This window comes from Lolium perenne, chromosome 3 (assembly GCF_019359855.2).
Source record: "Lolium perenne isolate Kyuss_39 chromosome 3, Kyuss_2.0, whole genome shotgun sequence".
Lineage (NCBI taxonomy): Eukaryota > Viridiplantae > Streptophyta > Magnoliopsida > Poales > Poaceae > Lolium > Lolium perenne.
Genome location: NC_067246.2, coordinates 325988415 through 325993327, shown reverse-complemented (window position 1 = coordinate 325993327; position 4913 = coordinate 325988415). Strand labels below are relative to the sequence as shown.

The 4913-nt window shown below is 45.4% G+C and overlaps 1 long non-coding RNA gene across 1 annotated transcript; it reads right to left on the bottom strand.

Moving 5' to 3' along the window:
* Positions 1-3129: 3129 nt before the first annotated feature.
* Positions 3130-3703, bottom strand: LOC139837726 (uncharacterized). The gene is made up of 3 exons (XR_011754378.1): positions 3567-3703; positions 3251-3485; positions 3130-3152 (listed from the first exon to the last, which is right to left on the bottom strand). It is a non-coding gene; the product is annotated as an uncharacterized lncRNA (long non-coding RNA).
* Between the last annotated feature and the right edge of the window lie 1210 nt (positions 3704-4913).

The window sequence follows — 4913 nt, the reverse complement described above, 5'->3', positions numbered from 1 at the left end:
CGCACATCCTCAAACCAATGGGCAAGTCGAGAAAGCCAATGGCATCATCTGCAATGGTATTAAGAAACGCTTGTTAGGACCACTGGAAAAAGCTCGACATACCTGGCCAGAAGAACTACCAAGCGTGTTGTGGAGCATCCGAACAACACCAAACACAGCAACGCAGGAAACTCCGTTTTTCCTGGTTCATGGAGCAGAGGCAGTACTACCAATCGAGATAGAGCACAACTCTCCACGTGTCTCTGAATATGATGAAGAAACGTCGAGAAGAGCGCTAGAAGATGACGTCGATGCACTTGATGAAGCTCGAGATGAAGTATTATCTCGGGTAACTAAATATCAGCAGGACTTGAAAAATTACCACAGCCGACGATTGCGGCCAAGATCTTTTCAGGTGGGAGACCTAGTCCTTCGACTCACGCAAAAAAGTCATGAAAAACTCGAGTCACCGTGGCTTGGCCCTTACATCGTCACGGAAGTAATCGGAGGAGGAGCATACAGAATAAAGGACAAGAAGACAGGGGTGGAGGAGCCAAACCCCTGGAACGTGGCGCAACTTAGGCGTTTTTACGCCTAGAGTCAAAATATAGTCTTTATAAAGCTTCAATGTACTGAAACGCCCGCGAGTTTTCAGACGCACTCTTTTCCTTTTTCGGGGCACCGAGTGGGGCCGGAGAAGGTTTTTAATGAGGCGGGCTCGCGGTGCTGCAATATAATAAAGATAGTGACAATATAACTTTTCTTCTTTATCGACATGACCAAAGTCTTCGCTCCGACGAATTTCAATATAGTTCATCGACAAAAGGAAAAACTTGCCTTGGTATTCAAATACCTCGTGAGTCAACAAAAATACAAAATAGTACTCAATAAAAAGCTTGGGGGCTCATATTCGCCTTAAATATATAAATGCCTTGGTTCAAAACCTCGCAAGTATACAAATATAGTAAAGAGTCACCGAAACACTCGGGGGCTAAACAAACAGAGAAATATAATGATTGCTTTACAATATAGTCATGGATTACAAAGAAAAAATATCTACAAGAAGAAACTAACTAGTCTTGATTCAATATGTCATCAAGAGTAACCCTGTTTTCCTCAGGAGCAGCACCAAGAAAATCGGCATAATGGCCATCGGCAAAAAAGTCGGCATCCATCCGAAGTAGGTCTTCAATCATTTCTTCGGCTATAGGCGTAACCTTCGTGTTAATCCTGTCAACACCAACTCTCCGACGTTTTACTTTTTGGTGAACTTTCTCGACAACCTGGGTAAGGTCAAGCTTCGAGTGGCAGATTTGGAGCATGATAAGAGCAAATCTGGCGCCAGCTACTAGTTGAGCTTTGACAAAATCATGGATACTGCGAGCATCCTTGAACCTTTCCATCAATTCAGGAAGAGTTTTTGGTTGGACGTTCCGAGGAAACATGGAGTTGTAAACCATGGACAAGGTCTTGGTACAGAAGTCAAGGAAATCGCGAGTTTGAGAGGCGCGATCTTGAAATCTGACAATTTGGCGGGTCCTCTGCAGGGTAGCCCAAAACAACGAACCATGGTCCAGGGAAAGATTAACAAGGAGGGTTGTCCTAGCATTTACCCTCTCTTCCTCGGCAGCATCAACAAAGGCACCTATCAAAACAAAGAAGTGGAAACCTCTAAGAAACAATAGCATGAAGATAAAGAATATCAGCGGACGAAACAGGCATACCCGACATATCTGCACTGGCTTCATTCATTAATTCGAGCATGAAATTTTCTCGAGTAGTTGCCTTTTCAGCCTCGGAAGCAGCAATTTCCTTAGCAGCCACGGCTTCGTGAGCTTGTTGAAGAGCAATTTTTCGGCTTCGGATGACTTACGAGATTGCTCCATCATCACAAGTGTTTGCTTCTTCGCATACCGAAGTTGCTGCCGAAGTTCATCCAGTTCTTGCGACAAGGTATCGTCGACAGTGCGATATCGGCAAAAGCTCTCCTCGCACGAGAAGAAGGCGATACATTGGAAGGAGCGGAAGTTGGAGTATAGTTATCAAATATCAACTGAAATTTAGACAAGACAACATCAAATGACAGATAGAGTTTTACATTAATTTCTTTGAATAATTACAAAGGCACAAAACTAGAGCAAAAGAAATGAGTGTCGCCAAAACAACTACTTTGGCAACAAAAGCAAAAGAAACAGAAAAAGAAACAAGGAGGCATGCAACTAGACCTCCGGCCTCGAGGAGCTAGGAGTCGAAGCTGGCTTGATCCCCAGATACGCCAAGATCTTCTTAGTGTTGGGCTTGGCTGCCTTGATTAGCGACCTCCATCTCGAATGCTCTATCTGGCTGGTGTCGCCAACCTTCATCCAATCAAGCGTCTGTTGGCTGTCGGCAACCAGGGCAACGGTACTCTCGACAACCTTCATATTCTCCTGACGCATCTTCAATCCCAGGTCTTCCGACGAATTGAAAAGCTTGGCAAGGGCAAGGAAAGTCGAAGGTTCCTCTTTCTTCGGGAAGAAGTAGGGGAACAACGCCGACAAACTTGCACTGGCATTGGCCACGCCTTCACGAATTTCGCGCCCATGGAACTCCAGTATAGAAAGTGCATCAAGGAGAGGGTCATTGACGGGATTCTCCAGATCAAAATCTTGGTTTGTTTGGGCTGCCACACGAGACAAACCATTAGTCAAAAACCAAGAAACAGGAAGTACAATAGAAGGGGTTGATGATATTACTCAGCGTACGTCGACTTTGCGACTTCAGACGCTTGATGATCTCTTGTTCACGCACAGTTTGTGCAGTTTTCTGCTCATCTAAGGCAGATTCGGCATCTTTGAGCCTTCTCTGCAGCTCCTCGACACTAGCAGCTTTCACCTTGGCTTCATCAACCTCGGCCTTGGCTTTGCTAGCAGCAAGTTCAGCTTTCTTGCGAGCCGCCTCACTTTGCTCGAGTTTTTGAGCAAGTGCGTCGACACGTTCGTTGGCCTCTGAAAGTTTTTCTGTCGAGATATGAAAAAGAAAGAAAAGAAAGATCAAAAAATAGCGACAAGCAACAGGAATAGAAAGTCAAAGAAAAATAGCAAGTATAAAAGTCGTTACCTTCGGCTCACGGCGGCATATTCACGGTACCCAACAAATTGGGACCCGATTCGAAGAAGCTCTTTGATCATTGGCTGTTCAAAGGTAAGTACATCAAAAGAAACGTCGGCATGAAAAAGAGAAAAGGTGTGAAAAAACAAAATAAGGAAAATATAGATGCCAACAAACTTACATCATCTAAGAGCAGAGTCGACGAACTGCCCAACTGAGGGGCAGGATCAACAATCTTTTCAACCCGTGCCCTTTTTGGTGAAGGGGCACGGGGGCTCGAAGGAGGAGTAGATGTATCAACATTTTGTTGAGGAGGCGACGATTCCTCCCCTTCAACTGGTTTTTCTGAAATAACTAAAGTATGTGACGTGCTCGTTCGAGCAGCCACATCTAAAGTTGGTGTTTCTTCATCATCACTGTGACAAAATAGTGGCAGCATAAAAAGCAAGGCAAAATAAAATTCTTCAAATAGAAAAGGAAAAGAGCAAGGAACCTACGAGCTGATGATACTCTCGATGTATGGATCATAAGCTGCTTTTCGAGGTAAAGGAGCAGTTTCTTCGGGTTTCGAGGTCCCGGAATCTTCGGCATTGCTCCTTTTCCTTTTGCTCTTCGGAGAAACAGCAGGAGGAGGAGATTGTGCTGATGTTGTACCTTCGTAGGCAGCATCCTTCTCGGTAGATCCCGCAGATTTTCGAGAATCATGCGGGTTCATTAACAAAAGAGGGTCTCTGGTTGTCATCATCGACAACGGCTCTTTCTTCGACCTCTCCATCCTCGGGAAGAGGAGGAAGGGAAGCCATAGTAGGATGATTCTACAAGGAAATAGTGACAAAAGAGAATAAGTGAGATACCACTGCAATAAGATACAAGGAACGATTCAGTAACAAGATAGATATTCGAGAAGACTAAATACCTCGGGAAGATGATTGTAAGAAGTGTATGGTTACACTCGACAGGAGGAGGGAATAGGATCCTTCTTGCCTAATCGAGAAATTCTTCGAACCAATTTTTCCGGGTCCTTTACGGAAAGATCACTTGGAAACTCTGTTGGCGTCATTTTCACCGAATACGTCCAAAGGGGATTTTTGCGAGCACGAAGAGGCTGCACTCTAATCCTAAGGAAGTAGGCAGTAATTTGAACACCGAGATAGCTCTTTGCCTCGAGTGTTTTGAAGATGATGGATACGAGCCATGAGCGCCTCTGTCGCCTTTTTCTCTTCTTCAGAAGCTTCGGCATCCCAGGAACGGCGACGCTGAATCCTGGCACTTCCGTCAAAAGGAACTATGTTGTGCTCCACAGAATTGGCGCTTTCTTCGTGAATGTAGAGCCACTTTTTGCGCCATCCTTGGACAGAGTCAGGAAATTTGACGTCGAAATAGTCGACATCAGTACGAACACAGATTACAACGCCACCTATGTTATAAGTGACGTTGTGGGAGCCATTGCGGCGGAGGCAGAAAATTCGTTTCCAAAGAATCCAATTAGGAGTGATTCCAAGGAAGCACTCGCAAAGCGTGATGAAAATAGAAATGTGAAGGATGGAATTGGGAGTCAACTGGTGTAGTTGAATCCCATAAACGAAAAGAAGGCCGCGGAGGAAATCATGGATTGGGGTCGAAAGGCCGCGGATTAGATGATCAACAAAACTAACCCGGTACTCCATTGGAGGCTTGGGGTAGCTTTCTTCGCTGGGGAAGCGGATGGCGTCCTCCTTCTTCATGAGGCCAAGCCTCTTCAGCATGTTGGTGTCTTGGTTGGAGATTTTGGATCTCTCCCACTCAAGATCCTCGGCAGCCATCTTGGATTCCGGAGTGCTGTGGCGAGTGAGTCGCGTGCGCGG